The 17041-nt window shown below is 36.6% G+C and overlaps 1 long non-coding RNA gene across 2 annotated transcripts in view; it reads left to right on the top strand.

Moving 5' to 3' along the window:
• Positions 1–6046: 6046 nt before the first annotated feature.
• Positions 6047–17041, top strand: part of LOC149919481 (uncharacterized) — a 190311-nt gene continuing 179316 nt past the window's right edge. For both annotated transcript variants that reach the window (XR_016463604.1, XR_016463603.1), the window contains exon 1: positions 6047–6157. This is a non-coding gene — a long non-coding RNA (uncharacterized LOC149919481). The remainder of the gene's footprint in view (positions 6158–17041) is intronic.

The following is a 17041-nucleotide window of genomic DNA, read 5'->3' as shown; positions in this document are numbered from 1 at the left end:
CATTACGAAACTGAGCTTAGTCACACACACTACAGGTTAGTCAACCTCTACATACTGACAAGCTCAGCCTGCTAAGGAGACAGAAAAAGGGCAAAAGACTTTGGAAATAACATTTTCTCAGTAATCACAGATTTTCAAGAGATTAACTGCAATGAATATGAATGGCCATGCTTCATCTCAAAGGAATACACAGATTTTTAAGATGGATATCACTTAGGACTCCTCACTTCCTCTTTTCTTCTGCTCTGTGAATTTTGCTTTACACTTTGAGTTCTCAGCTATAACTGTACCTATTTCTCTTTTGGGCGAAAAATAGTGAGAGGAAGAGAGAAATGTTGGGCTTACGATACCTTACCCACAGTGCTTTTTATGCAACTGAAAGTAGAAGCTGATGTAACTCCTGCTTCCTGTCCTTGTACTGTATATCTCATCTCAATTGCAGTGATGGCTCTATTGTTTTTTTTTTGTTTTTTTTTTTTTTTATTTTGGGGGTGAAGGTTGGTTGTGGGTAAGGATTGGTTTTGTTTGTTTGTTTGGTTTTCAAAACAATGTCTCACATTTGGTGAATTGAAGTGATATAAAAATTTTAGATTTTTTATAGGTTTGAAGGTTTGAATTTTTTTTTTTTTTTTTTTTTTCTGCTGTTTTTCTCATCCAACAAGCATATTACGGAGTTCCAAAAACTGGAGAGCTCTCAGAACATATGCAGCAGAACTGGCAGTTCCACTTTGGCAGCCAGGAGACTCGTTTATCTTTAGCCACGATTTGAATTTTCATTTTTCTTTTTTCTCTACCACATACAGAAAATTTAACCTTCCCAGAGGAGGATCCAGACTTATGTTACAGTGCTCAGCTCTTCTTTTAAGGAGAGAGGAAATAATAGAAAATGACTGTAAGAAATAATAAGAAATCTCCAGTGCTTCTATTCTATTGCGATCTAGTCCACCTAAGGAAATAATCATCAAAAGTCTTGCGGACATAAACAGAGGGTGTGCCACATACAGAGTGGATTTTCTGTATGAACAGGCTTTTACTCCTCTCAGAATTGAACTGTGCAATGGTCTGGGACACAAGGGGGAAAAGAGAAGAGAAAATCTAACTGTAGCTGATGACAGGTGACTCTAGTGTTGTCTAACAGACCTGACCACTGTGCCCCTTGAGAGGTATGTAAGTTTAATTGGAACACGTCATAGTCTACCATGTTATTAAACATATATTTGAGGATGGCAAGATCACTAACAGGAGAAAATATAGCAAGTTTATTGGAAGAGTCTGTTCAAGAGGGCTAATTCTCCCAAACTGAACATACATGGATACTGAAGAGAAACTTTTAGCTCTGTCTGGAGACACAGTAAGAAATGCAGTGGCCTTGAGCAACATTGCAAAGATTCAGGTAAGAAATTGTTCCTACTTTTGCTGATTTAGCTAGGTACAAAGATAAATCAGATCTTGATAAGAAGATTTCATAACTGTTTGGAGAAAAGATATACCTAGGCCAAGATGAGAACAGATCAGACATTCATTGGTTTTTGAGAGATTGTATACTGAAAGATATCTTTAGAGGTATAACATAGCATTCCATGAAGTCATTAACAGAAGAGGTAATACATCAACAGAATATGAAACAGGTAAGAGAACTCATCCTGGAACACATGTAATAAAAATAGACCTTTCCTAGTCAAAATAAACCCCCCAATCTTAATGATAATCTAGGAATATTCATTGAGTTTTGTATTCTGGAAAGAGTTTAAGAGCATGCTGAACAATTTCATCCTTCAGCAGGTATTTTTCAGTGGGAGGAGATGAACACAGGCTGAATGGCTGTGGTTAAAAAATATCTTCCCTCTCTATTAAAGAAAAAATTTTGTGGCAAATATATATTAAAAATAAGAATATGGAAAAATAAAATAGTGGTCTTTAAGGAATTTTGCCTCATTTGAAGTATCTAAACAACAACAACAACAAAAGCAGTTGCACAAAGAAAATAAAATGTGTTTTCAGATTCGAGAAGAGATGTGAAAGAGGTGGGTTCTGCACGTCTGCCTTCTAAAAAAAAGATCGAACTGTAGGGTACAAAAGGATCATAGGAAGTGTTGAGCAAAGAAACAAAGAGCAAATATGTAGTAGTGTACATTGTCTCCTTGGAAAGAGTTGATGAAGGACATGTAATGTGTAACTGTGTTGCAAGGCAACACCTCTGAAACATTCTTGTAAAACTGGTTTGACGTCTATACATAAGCAGAGGCAATTTGGTTACAAGGACAAGGGCAGACCTTGCCTCCTCCTTTCCAGCTCTTAGAAAAATATTTGTAGTTTGATTGGTAAATAACAAAGGTTTTCCTTAGAAATGAATAGAGGGACAGAGATCTAATTACCTGCAGTACAGCTGAAAGTGCACGGCTGATACCAGGACTCAGGACCTTAAAGGCCATGTCACAGGGCTGTGCTCAGTGTGGCTCCTGCTCTGCCGAGATTCCAGGCTTTCTTGCCAAAAAGTATCTGGCATGCACTCACATTTTGTCATGAATCTGTTGTGAGGTTAAAGGGACCTTCAGCATTTGTGTTTAATTCTTAGACATTGACAATCAGCTAACATTATTTGTACTCTAGTCTGCCCTGTTCTTCACTACTTTGCTCAATCCTTGATTTTTAATGAACCAACTCTGTATCATGCTTTCTTTTTTTCCATTTGGTTATGAAATAGACACTTCTCAACTAAGCAGCTCCATTTCCCAAAGTCCTGCTGAAGTCCATTCTTTTGTCCCTGTTCTCACTTTTCCCATCTCTGTGAGGTCTATACGATAATCTGTTCCACCAACCATTCATTTTTCCCATTTTTCAATGCATATTCTTAGCTTTGGTTCATCTCTTCTTCAGGACAACACCTATACTTCTGCCTCCTTGATTCTTGCAGCCTGTTGAAGCACGGTATACCACAGACAACCAAGAGGAGACAAAATCTATTTTTTTTTATTTTTTTTTTTTCAGTTCTAACATCTGTGTAGTTCCCTCCCCAAGTTCCTGACTGTAAAAACATCCATGTAAATAGTCTGACTTTTCATATAGTGGCTCCATAGCATTGGTTTACATAGGGGTTACATGGGTGTTACATGGGCCTGTTGCCTGTCCTGTGACTTTCTGCAGAAACTATGAAAGGGTGCGTGCTCTAAAAGCATTCAGAAGATATGAAGGGACAGAATACAACAACTTGTCTTGCACAACCGGTGCCTCTACTGGTTAGTGTGGAGCTGTGAAAAGGGGTCATTGTTTATTTAACAAGTTTAAGTATGTTTTAGTTTTAACTGCCAGGTCCCTGAGAGCACTAAGCAGCACTCATGTGCTCTGACCAGCCTTACCTGGAAGCATACCGTAATTGAAGCAAGTTTATCCAGCCTGTGGGTAATAGAGTAGGGTTATACAGAACAAGGTAGAGAGATCACAGCAGGTAGGATATTGTAATTTACAAAGACAAGAAGATTTTGTTTGATATTTATAACAGACAACAATGAACTACCAGTAGTAATTATATCATGATTTCTAAAACAATTTAAAAAAAATGAAGACAATAAACTACTGCAGATATTACCAGAAAGTAAATATATACCTAGTAGATGTTAAGGGTACAGCAGTAATTAATAGAAGGAGCCATGAGAGATAGTAGAAAGGAAATTAGAGGCAGTAAACTTAGTAACATAGCTGAAAGTACATATTGGTGTTACAGGTTCAACAAACATCAATAATACTATGGCAGTGAATACATGGGGACTTCTCCAAAAGTAATGCCTCCTGTTTAGTTACACTGGTCCATAATCTCAGAGGTAGATGGTGGTGGTATGGCAGTAAAGCTTGAATATTCCCACCAATATTCCATTACATTTTGATGCTGTGCAATAGATGGCAGAAGAGTGGCAGACTGACAAAATGATGTGACATAAAAGTACTTCTGAAGCAAAGGTGTGTCATTGAATTCCTCATGTAGAAAACAATGCTCCAATGGACATTCATGGGTGCTTGATAAACATTTATGGAAAACTAGCAGTGGATGTTATTTTTCAGTGATGGCAGCAGCAATATGAAAAACATCCACATTCTGGATGGCCATACAGATTTTTACAAGAGCAGCATGCAGGCTTTTGTTTATTGCTGGTGACAGTGCATAGCTAGTGGTGGTGAGCATGTTCAAAAACAGTGTTTTGTAACTGAGAATTTGCTCTATCAGTGTTATTGTGCTGTTTGTATTTGTTTTAGTTTCCACAGAAATAAATAGGAGACATTACTTTTAATGTAACCTATGTATTTATTATGGATAGCAAACTTATTAATACAGTAGAAAATATATTTATCACTAATACACTTTTCAAGACTATATTATTAAGATTATATTTATCTCAACTGTAATAATTAAAATATACATACATGTGTAATCTGTATACGTTCATACAATCACTGGTACAGAGAGCATCAAATCAATCCCAAACAGTTGCAGATTAAGGTAATATCAACATCAATAAAGAAAACTGATCTCGAAAGAGAACAACTCCCACCAGAAAAAGGCTCAGAAAAGGGACTTAAAAAATAGAGCCCCACTTCAAAGCTGATCTACATCGCAGTATGTGGAACATCACTGAGTTTAGTAGCCAACATTATAGCATCAGAGAATTAACCTGAAGTTCCAGTGAAGCTTCAACCTATTTAAAAATGAGAGGAGACAAGACAGGGACAGGAGAAGGGAAAGAGAGTAGAAGAGTGAGAAAAATATGTGCAACATGAGAAGCTTCTTAGAAAAAGATGATCCATTTTATAAAATTCAGATCCTTGTTACACCACTAAGACATTAGAGGGTGTAGGGCACTAGTATTTCAGGCAATCAACAGATACTATTAACTTTTATCTTCTTTCTGAGACAACTAGTAAATGATGAAGTTTCTTATCTTCCTTAATTTTCTTTTAAAAAAATATATTTCTCACATCAATGCCCACTTATCAAGCTGACTCTCACTTTCCTAAGTCCATTCTTCACCTTCTCAGGTGATAAACTGTTCCTCAGTCTCTTGTTTTGTCATCCTTGATGGTCTCTTCAGGCTATCTCATGTTCTCAGGTGTCCAGCTGCACTTCAAGGTCCACCTGCACCCTTCACATATCCCCTTGGCTCTCAGACTGTTTCCAGGCCTGCAGTTCCCAGGTTGGCAGACATTTTCCCATCAGCATGTAGTGAGCATTTTATCAGTACTTCTTATTATAGTAAGGTTACTCTCAAAATTATCAGACCTACCCACACACTCTGCCTGTTGCTCTGAGAACTTCATTTAAGCCTTGGTTACCATACCTAGCTGAAGCTGTGATCTGGTTGTACCTTTTTTGAAGACCTATTTCTGCTCCTGTCTCCTGGCTGGATTCACTGGTGGGATAGCCTACTGCCCTAGTTCTTCTTGCCCAGGACTGTGTGCAGACACCAGATCTGCCCAGCATGGTCAGACCCTGTGGGATAGCATCTACTGGGGCTGATGGCCCTCCTGACTCCCCAGCCATCCCTCAGTGTGCCTTCACCATTGCACAGTCCTCGTAGATGCAGTCTGGCTGTTCTGAGGGCTAAAAAAAGTCTCTCAAAAAATCTTAAATATACCAGACTTACTAAAGCAGTGCAACGATACCAGAAGAGTATAGAATTATAAAATTATCTTCAGTTATCTTCTGTTCCCACAGAGTTTCACTGTGTTCTCTTGCAGCTTTAGAATCACAAGGAAGATATTTATGGAAAGCTCTGTAGGTGGGGAAAATTCCATCCCTTGGAAGACTTTACTATGCATTTCCTCTCTGTTAGATTTAATCTCTGGTTGGCATTTGTCTTTATGGCAGATTTCTTCCCAACGTTATACTACTTTCCCTAGTGCACTAACTCTTCAAACCTCTTGCTTGGGTCCTGTCCTTCATCATGCACTCCCTTTTATGGATAATAATAAGTGCAAGCTTCAAGAATATCTATTTACTTCTTAACTTTCTAGCTAGTTCAGATTCTTTCTCTTGATGAAATATTTGAGATTGGTAAGTGACTTTCAGGTTTGCCTGGAAGAGTAATGAAGAATTCAGAACTATACCTTGTGTGTTCTTCTTTCTACACAACTTGGATCATGGAACTGGAGCTGAGGAAGCAGGAGGGTATGCCATCAAATTCTGATTTGCCTTCAACTGTAACTTTTCTCGGTGTGTGAACTGAATTTCTGATTGTCACTGCTGCAGGACTGCCATTCATGCTGATTTTATATGTAAGCTATAAATTGTGCTTACAGTATACTGAATGTGGGAGCCTCTATTTAAGACTGTGAGCAATAAAATTTTGTACAAAATCTAGTGGATAGCTATGGATTATAAAATGAAAGAATTATTTTCTAAAGACATTTTTCTTTTTTTCTTGTTGAAGAATTTTCTTTCTTCACATCTCTTACTCCTGATTTTTATGATCTTGCTCTGTCAATTGATCTTTGTTTTGCTAGTTTGTTTTAAATTGGAGACTACTAGTGTATTGTTTCCTACATAATGAGTTTTCAAGGGAGGAATTTCTTTTTTCATTCTTCTATTTTAGGTATCTGATTTGTCTCATTTGCTAATTATATCATCTAATCTTCCAAACCATTTGACTATACTTCATGTCTGATCATATGACTTTAATTAGTTTCATGTAAATCTGTGATTAGTTTCTCCTTAAACACTAGAAAAGCAGCACTGAACTTCTACTTATCATCTAGAGAATGAATCTTTTATTTTTAAAAAAGGGATTTATCTCCTCATGTGGCTTGATATATAATACTTTCAGAATTTTAAAAATTAGATTCTTTCTTCTTTTTAGCCAAATTTTCACAATGATGTTGCTATTGAAGAATATCTTTTCCCATGACTTTATCTATAAAGTCCTTGAATCTACAGTGTTTACATCTGAATATTTCAGTGATCTGAGATGTTTTTCAGCCTTATATATTGACTGTTCTGAATTGCAATGCAACCCGAAGGAAGTCAGTATAGGATTCTGATTGACTACTCTCCGATATGGGATTTTGTCTTGGTTGGTATCAGGTTGAAGATGACATTAATGTTGTTCTCACCCAGTATAAAGCCTGTATTATATTTGTTAGGGGAAAGTGGTGCTACAGATCTCAGTGAAGCTTCTAGATAGTAAGATGCGTCTTTGCTAATGACTGGGTCTGAATGATTACACTGGCTGCTGTGGCTGCAGAAGTTTTATAAATTTAAATAAAACTTTAAAAATCAAATCAAATTAAATTAAAATTAAAATATTCCTAAAGGCATTCTTGAATGCCTTTTATTATTACTATTTACTTTACTTTCTTTTTTTATTATTTTTTTATTTTTTTATTTACACTCTGGTTACTTATAAGAATAATGATACAAGAGCCACTCAGCTGTTATACTCGACGGTTCCCAAATTTTTTTTTTCCCACTGTGAGTTTGAGCCATAATTCACATTTACGCTGTTCTGGCTTCATCATTTGTTTGCAGTCCATTCAATTCAAAACTCAAAGGTACTTTCATTACACTGTGTGACTGCAGTATCATTAGCAAGGCATGTTGAACAGCGTATTATTTACACTGTCCTTCCGCTAACTTCATATGAATGCATCACCCCAGTGGAGATCTCACAGACCTGGAAAGTGCAGTAAAAGCATTCCAGTGAAGGATCTCAGTGCATCTTAGTGACGGAAGCTTTTAAAGAGATTGTGAACTTCACTAAATTACTGGGGAAAAGGCTGTTTCTAGCCTTCTTGCATTTGAATCTGACCTGCCAAGAAAAGCAAATCCTAAACTATTTACTTTAATTTCATGGGTTCACTCTCTGAATCAACTGTTTTGTTGTTTTTTTTTCACAGTGCCTTTTTCAGTGGCTGTACTGAGTGAGCAGGAAGGCTTAATCTGTGTACATTACATTCATGTGACTGCAAGTTCTCATATTTGCGAAGGTGAAAAGATTTAAAATTAGTTGCTCCATCCAGTTTCCTAGTTGTATTTCCAATATTTGTTTTCAAAATGTTACCCCCTCCTGCTATTTCTATTTACACTTCCAGTTCTGGCCATTTCTATTGCACTGTAAAAAAACCCTCTAAGCCTAGCATACTTTTTCTCCAAAGCCTCCATGTAAATAGAGCGTTTGTGAAGCTGAATGGCTACTGTAGTAGTAGTAAGTTATATTTGAACTTTTCTGAACATCTGATAGTTATTCAGAAGAATCATGCATAACAATGTGGGCAAGTGGGTGTCTGGGAGTATTTATAATGGCTTGCAAATACAGCCATCTATTCTTAGATTCTCATACATTTATCAACCTGTTTTTTTTATACAGAATGAAGAAGTGAAGCTGCTGTTCCCATAACACACAGAAACAGCAACATAAACTGGAAGAACTGATTTATGCTCTATTTCCACTAAGTTATGCAAATTGGAAAGCTTCAAAAGGCTTAGCAATCTGATGCAAATTGTATGATCATTGTTAGGAGCTGATTTCCATGTGTATATGTTGCATGCATGCCTTCAGACAATATACAGCCGTCTTCTATTAACTAAAGAAAGTAGTATGCATTCATTCAATGATTAAGGACAATCTTATTTTCAGAGGGAGAGTAAAACAATAATTTTGTCACAAATAGGCACAGCTGGTGGTAAAAAGAAGAAAAGATGAATCGATCATTTACTGTATGATGTATTCATAGATTTTCAGAAAGCAATCAAAAGAATATATCTAACAAACCTTGCATTCAAAATAGGATTAAAACTGACCTAGAAACTAATGCTCAAAATATGTATTCTGTCACAGAGTCAGGAAGGGTAGGGTAGTTTATATTAATAACATCTGTATTATCTTTAAGTGTAAAACAATTGTTACATGCATACTGAGGCACCAGGGAGTGCAAAATACTATTAAAAAATTACTGAATTAAAAGATCATTGATAATTTATCAAACTTAACTTATTTGAGAAGGCAAGAGAGGAACAGTCTTGATTTTTCTGGATTTCCCCAGAAATCCTGGACTGCATATAACAGTCCCTTCTTATAAATGCAGCCTCATTCCTTCTCCTTACATTTCTTTGCTTTGTTTGATCCTGTAATACTGTTATCTTCTTTCTCTAGCATTTCCCACACTATTATTTTTTTATTTGCCCTATATATTATCGTATATACATGCCAGATACCTACATATATTACATATAGCCCAATCCCTACTGTAGCATATGAGTAATGTAAAATTAATATAAAACAAATCTACATTGCAGCCCTAGTTATTCAATGATTTAATCATGTTTTAATGCTAAGTTTACTGTCAACACTCAAGTACACCTAGATAGTATCTTCCTCAGCAGGATAGTCTATGATCCTGTAAAATAAAGAAAAAAGGAGAAGTCTGTTTTGGAAAGCTGCTCACTGATTCACAAAGAAAGAGTGAAGAGCCCTTGGGATTGTTAAGCTGATGCAAACCAGAAAAGCAGTCAGAGAAATTCCATGGTTGTCTCACAGGCTTTCCTAGAACCAGTAAGTAAAACGGAACTGCCTTGTGGACACAAATACTATGCATATGTAAAACAACTGTTAGCAGATTTAATAACTGACAGTATTTTGAATCAAATACAAATATTTCAGAAAACAGGTAGTTTGACTTCTCTCACTTTTCAGAAAGTAAAAGTGATGAATATGAAGTAGGGCATCAACTGGCCTCAGGAGTAGCAAATGGCCCCAGCAGTTTTTATTTACTTTTGTAGACATGATAACTGGCCTCAGAAAGGTAGAACATAGATTATCCTGTGACAGAGTCACTGCACTGAGAAATGGGTAGTAAAAAATGTTTAAAAAAAAAAAAAAAAAAGGCAGTCAAGACAAAGTGTTGATTAGAGATCTCATTCCAAGCTTATTCTGCATTTTCAGCACTTCTGTGAAATTCCCAGGGGATATTAGAGGTGCCTTTCTCAGCAGTCCCTTAGGAAGACAAGCAGCTGCTTTCTCTTATAGTGCATCTCTTCTAAAGACTAATGGGATTTGCTGACAGGAGAAATAATTTGCACCTGTCTACACCATCTTCAGAGCATCTGGTCAATTTAAACCAATTTACATCAATATTCAAAAAGTGTGCATATTGATGTAATATTACACTTTGAAATTGATCCATTCATTATTTATGATGGATGCTACTATGTGCCAGTTTCTTTCTAGACTGGCTAGGAGCGTCACTTGGTTTTGTGGAAACTCCAGGTTCTGCTACAAATGTGAATGAAGAGCACACTTTCTGAGTATAAAACAACAACAACAACGAAAAAATTGCTGAAAAATGGGTCAAACAAAAAAAACCTAAAAACAAAAAGAACAACAAAAAACCCCACATTTACTCTAAATGACTTTCGTACCCACAGGTTTTTGCTGGGACACAGAAATGGGAAAGTAACATTTTACAAAGTCAAGTGTAATGAGCATTTCAAGAACTTGCCATCAGTTTCTCACAAGTTTGCCAGGTTCTAAACATTTAAGGTGAAATGTTCCACCGAGCGATTTGCTTTACTCTGAATTTCTCTGGAGCCAGTAAGTAGTGTGCTGCTTTTTCACAGAATGAGTAAAGAATACTGCACTGGTTTTTCAAGCTAAAAATAAAGAAAACCATTGCAACAGTCTTACTGTGAAGCTACCTACTCAATATAGAATGGGCAACTTGATATTTGGCAGTGGACAAGCTTCTGGATTAAGAATATGCCATTTACCAGCAAGTATCTGCGAAACCTATAGGCATACCTTGAACATCTAGGGTAGAAACTAGGGAAGAAGAATCAGCAATACTTTTGAACAGCTGAACTGCTATACTCAAAAGCAGAAGTCTGGACCACAGATGAGTTTCTAGTCGTTTCTTTGACTCTTCAGAATGTCAGGACTATGTCTGATAGATCCTGAATATTTTTTTATTTTTTTAAATCTAAAATCACATTTCTCACTAAGACAGCAAAGTCAAGCTGGAAAATTAGGAAATAAGATTTACAGTGTCTTTGCAGTCTTAGCCCAGTGTGTATGTATCAGGAAGCAATGTTGGTTTTGAGCTTTGTTTTCGGTTTGGTGAGATATTATTTTCATTCATTGTTCCTGGTAAGCTTCATATATCATCAGGATTACTTAGAAGTACAATTACAAGAGGCTGCTCTTGCCTCATTTGTAACTGAACTTAAAAGATATGCCATGCTGCTGGCCTCACAACTACAATGTGATTTTAAGCAAGTCAATGAAAACATGTTATTGTTGTGGTCCCTCCAAACCTATCAACTATCCAACATCTGCAGTAGTCACTTCTTGAGTGAAAAGGCACAGCTTCTGTTCTGCGATGTCAAGCAGTGTCACTGCAGAGAAACGTTAAGAGTACGTTAGTGAAGAGAGGGTGACCATGGAGTGGTGAGGGGGAGAAGAAACAGGAAGAGAAGAATGGAGGAACCTGGTGTCTGACACCAGGCTGCATCCTCCTCGGTGTAGATGGCAGCTGCTGGAATAGAGTGAAGGAAGTTGTGTTTGACTCAGTGAAATACTGCAGTTCTAATCATTTTCCTAATGACTGTTGATAGTGCAAAAACAAAGATTTTATCTTAGGGCACACTGGCCTTACTATCTGTTGCTCTTGTCTCTCTCTGTGTGCACAACTGAACAGTTGCTTGTTATTTATCTGCTTTTCAGCTGATTCCCAAATTGCTTTGAATTTTTACCATCACTAATTAGGAAGAGGGTGCACTGAAGCATAAGGTGAAATCTCATCTTTGGCAGTTACTTGGACTCTCTCAGTAGTTCTCCCAAGTAGTTTCTTGTATTAGCATGATCATCCCATCATAAAGAACCCTGACAGGTTACAATAGCTACCCTTTCTAATTCATGCCTGCCAAACCTGTTCATTTAGCAGCAGGAAGTGTTTCGATGAGATTTTTAACAAGTCTTCCCATTAGACAGCATATTGTGGATTTCCTTTTAATGGCAAGATCTGAATTCCTTCATTAGCTACAGGACTTTTACTTGTGGTACAAATATCCAAGAATTGGTAATGACTTCAGACTATCTAAACAGGCATCCGAGCCCAATTAGAGTTGGCTACATAAGTTGGGGATAAGGAGAGGATATTTAAACACAAGACTTTATTTTTCTGTTTTTTATTATGGTTTCTACATTTTGTCCTGTCAATACAACATATGTAAAGAATGTATGTTCTAAAAGTCCTTTTATCCTGACAGATCCTTGTATAAGAACTTATTTGTAAGTAAAAACAATAATAATAATGACCTTTCTACATATTTATACTAAGTTGATTGCTATTGCATTGATGCAAGGTAAATATATGCAAGTTGCTGTCTCACCTAGTGTTTCCTCATGGTGCTCTTTGCAGTTATGAGAAGCGTTGCAGATCATGAGTTTGTACCCTCTGATTTACAGTTTCCTATACTGCTGCTACAAGAAAGCGTAGTAAAACAAGAATGACATATTCAGTATGAAATTACTCTCAGATGATCAGGATCACGTGCTAGAATTAAGCACTGAATATCAGCTCTGGAATTAGATCTTCTCAGAGGAAAGAAATAGCTATAGATACTTACAAAGTTTAATCTAACACTTAAATAACATAAAATAAGAACTTCAATAATGGACTGTCATCTTCTGGTAACTACTGTTTGCAATTTGCCACAGACATACTGATTCAGTTAAAAACACGTGCAAACAGTGAAACTGTTGAAAGGATCCCTAAGGCCTGTCTGGGTGAATTATATAGTCTGGAATGAATATACCTTGATCTGCAATCAGCTGTATAAATATGCTTAGTGTCTGGCCACCATTCCAAGAAAACCTCAGTATACATTCAGAATACTGCTCCACTGTTGCTCAGGTGTTTCTAGATGTTTGGAAAGGAGGGTGTTGGTGATGAGAGAATTTAGTATGTATTACCTGCAAAAGACTATCCAAGTTTGCAAATCAAATTTTGGACAATGGTCGATCTTTTGTGAAGTCCTATTCAGTGTACTTGCAGTTTGGAAAGTGAACTTTATCCTGGGCTGTACCAAAAGAGAAGTGGCCAGCAGGAACAAGGAGGTGAATGTCCCTCTCTATTTCACCTTGTAAGGCCCAACCTGGAGAATTGTGCCCAGGCCTGAGGCCTTCAGTACAAGAAATATGTGGAGCTGTTGGAGTGGGTCCAGTGGAGGGTCATGAAGATGATCAGAGGTCTCAAGCACCTTTCCTATGAAGAAAGGCTGAGGCAGCTGGGCTTGTTTAGTTTGGGGAAAAGAAGACTCTGGGGAGACCTCACTTCAGCCTTCTAATACTTAAAGAGAGCTTATAAACAGAAGGAAAGCAGATTTTTTGCATGGTCTGGTAGGGATAGGACAAAGAACACAGTTTTAAACTAAAAGGGAGGAGGTTTAAATTAGATGTTAAGAGGAAATTCTTTAGTCAGAGGGTGGTGAGACACTAGAATGGGTTGATGAGAGAAGCTCTGAATGTTCCATCCCCAGAGGTGTTCAAGGATGGGTTGCATGAGGTCCTGAGCAATCTAATCTAGTGGCAATTCTGACCATGACAGGTGTGTTGGAACTAGATGATCTTTCAGTCTTTTTCAACCCAAGACATTCTACGATTCTGTGTCCATGACTATCAGTGGTAGTATCAGCTACAGTATAGCTGATACTGATACTGATAGCTGACCCTCTTTGTACTGTGGTCATCTCTGGCTTATTGCATCTCCAATGGAAATTATTTTGTATAGTTAAAAGAACAAGAGGCATGGGTTTTCATGGAAGGCACAGGAAGAGGTATACCTACAGGTATGAAATACTATGCACTAGAGAATGGTTGCATTATACTCAGCACAAACCAAAACACTGATACTCAATATCTTCTGAATCACATTTCCTCAAAGAACATTTCAATTTAGAAAACTCTTTCCAGGGAAAGATTGCTTCTTGTGAATATGTTGCGGTAATTTTCTTTGGAAATCTGATCTGATTAACTCTATTCACAGAAGAGTTTATGAGCTTAGAAATTTCTTTCTTACCATAGAAAATAAAGAAGTTACCTATAAAATCTGCCTTAATAAAATTCAGAGGAATTCTAGTAATGAGAAATTTTGCTGCAGTATTTTCCTTCAATGGACTGCAAAAAACAAATGAAGCTGAAAAAAAAAAAAAAAAAAAAAAAACAAAACCAAAAAACAAAAAAATCCACAAAAAACAAAAAGAATGATACAATCAAATTGATATGCAGCTTATAAAAGCTACAGTATAAGCCAATTTCTGGAAAGTTACTGATTCCCCAGAGATATGCAGTTTAAACTTCAGCCTCTGGAATGTCATTGATCAAACGATCAAAATAGGATCTCCTGCTTTCGTGTTTGTTTCAACAAAGACTGAAGTATTAAAATGCACTTGTTTGTTGAAAATTGTTTAAATTCTCAACAGTTCTCTAACAATTTAAAGGTATTTAGTATTTGTAATGACAGAATTCAATATGTACCTTGGCTTTGATTTGTGAGCATAATATACCATTTACTTGAGGGAAATGTGAATTCTTTAAAAAGAAACTAGAATATAGAGATAAATTTTAAATACTTTCAGTGCCACCTATTGGCTGATAAATTATTTGAATTAACAAAAACATGAGCTTCAAAATTTTGGAAAATGAATTGAGATAGGAGCAGTTACGCTAATATTTCCAACCTGTACTGAAGTTAAAGCTAGCATCAGTATTTACATTTGTCTACAAGGAGATAATTGATTTTCAAATAATTTAATTCTTAAAAAAAAAAAAAAAATGCTGCAAAGGTCTCATAGTAGAATTTTCTAAAACATATAGTGAACAAGCAAACTGATTGGAGAGATAGGAATAAATGAAGGCATGATTTAAAACTACATTGTAATTCTAGTGATGGGTTTCTATTTGTCTAAACTTAAAAACTAATAGTTTAGTGACAGATATCTTCTCCTTTGTTAAATTTAAAGCCAAAGCTGTTTTTCATAGCATCTCAGACTCCATTTCTGTATTATGCTGAGCACTGTGGCATCTCAGCTGTTAAGCATGTCCTTAAATTTTCTGATTCAGAATTTCCTTGGGAACCTGAGGTAATCTGTTTAGTTCAGTAGATCTAGACATATGCTTAAAGGTATGCTCATTATTATTTTCTAGAATAATGCAAAGTTTGCCATTTTGCATAGGCAACACTTATATCTTTATCATCTTTAAATAATTCTCCTAATGACTTAGTGTTGAATATTTTTGGTAAGCTTTTCAGTGGCTGTGTTTATACAGGACTTATTTGTTCCATGTGTATTTATGAAGCTTGGCATTTTACTGCAGAGATGGCAACAGAAATTTTATGATTGTTTCTTAATAGTAAGAATTGCACTCTTATGATCTAAGTTTTTTCTCTTGTGCTGTGCAATTTATTGTTTGTCATCTGGATAAAGACATATGCATACATATATATATGTCACGGTGAAGAGTGAAGAAAAAGTACTTTCAAGAAAATCTGTAATCAGAAGTGCCAGAAGGATTAAAATTAAAAGACTGCACAAGTGTGGAAGTAAAAAATGCAGGAATTTCAGGAAATATAGTTTTAGAAGTCTAATGAGATTAACCTAAAACATTTCATTGTTCTTTTTGGAAAACAAAGCTGAGAGGATGAATAATCCCTTTCTGTAGAAAGGTTAGATGCGGGGAGGAAGAATCAACACTTAAGTTATGGACTGATGTTGGTATAGAGCCAGAGGAATATAAACAGGCAGTGAATACATTTGGTCTACAAAATGGGATAATTCTTCTCTCCCGAACAGCTGAAGTAATAGGAGTAGAGAACCTAGCTACATTGAAAATTTAGCTTGATTACAGTTCCCCGTGTCAGAAAAGAACATAGGGTCCTATATACCTCTTTGTTCATATGTCACTTACAATTTTTTTAAGAAAGTGTCTGATTTTTGTTGTTTTGTCCCATGTAAGGTATCTTTTTAAGCAGTGAAGCAAAAAGGAAAGGCACTTGGGCTTACATAGTTTGCCCATGTCTTTGATAAACTATATTTAGATAAGATGCTCAGAAATGAGCAGATCTGAACCAAACTGAAGAGTCTAACCAATGAAAACTAATAATGGATCAAGAACTAGTCAGTCCCATTCACATCTCTTTGGCCACCTAGGAGTTCATGTTCTTCTGTCTTGATTCCCTAGATAGTGAAAGGCAAACTCACTAGGTGGGCAATCTACAAAAAAACAATCCAAGTAGGACAATGAACCAGGACAGAGAAGGACCGCTATAAGGCTCCTTTTCCTGTTAGATACTGCACAGGAAATGCAGGTGACCTTAAATTTAAAATTTTTAGCTAAGTCCTACTCTTATGTCAAACTCTGACTTTGAACATGAGTCATTCCTTTGTGAGCACTTTCAATTGTCTCAGTTTCTTAGCAAACGAAGAAATTGTCAGATGTGTGTTATAAAATATTATTGGATCAATATCACTGGCCGGGAGAAGGCAGGGCAGGACCTCCCCAGCCAGGCAGATCCCTCTCTGCCTGCCCCATGACCAGCACACATTGTTCCTGTCCTCACAGTGCCCTGACACTGTCAATGTTTTGACACTGATTTAATCCTCCCTCTTGGGTCCTTTCTACTCCTGGTGTTTATTTTTCCTTTTCCGTTCTTCTTATGCCCTTGCTGAATCAGACTGCCCCTTTCCTGGTGCTGAAATGCAGCAAAGCAGCCTGAAGGCTGTGAACTTTTGGCCACAGATTCAGAAGCCACAACAGAGGCTGAGGCAAGAGAATGACTCAAAGACTCTGACTCAAATAGAGTACATTAAATAATAATAATAATAATATGTCCCATAGGATTTGAGACAAATTAGTTTTTTACCAAATGACAACACAATCCTTGGCAAAGGATAAAGAAATCCCAGAATGGAGGTAAAGCTTCCTCTAGGCTGGCATGGTGCTAAAAAGCAAGCTCCACTGATAAACTAAATCCTCCTGGTGAGAGAAAAGTCCTACATTAA

This window comes from Phasianus colchicus, chromosome 1, assembly GCF_987193195.1.
Source record: "Phasianus colchicus chromosome 1, bPhaCol1.hap1.1, whole genome shotgun sequence".
Taxonomy (NCBI): Eukaryota; Metazoa; Chordata; class Aves; order Galliformes; family Phasianidae; genus Phasianus; species Phasianus colchicus.
This window is presented reverse-complemented; position numbering and strand designations above follow the sequence as displayed.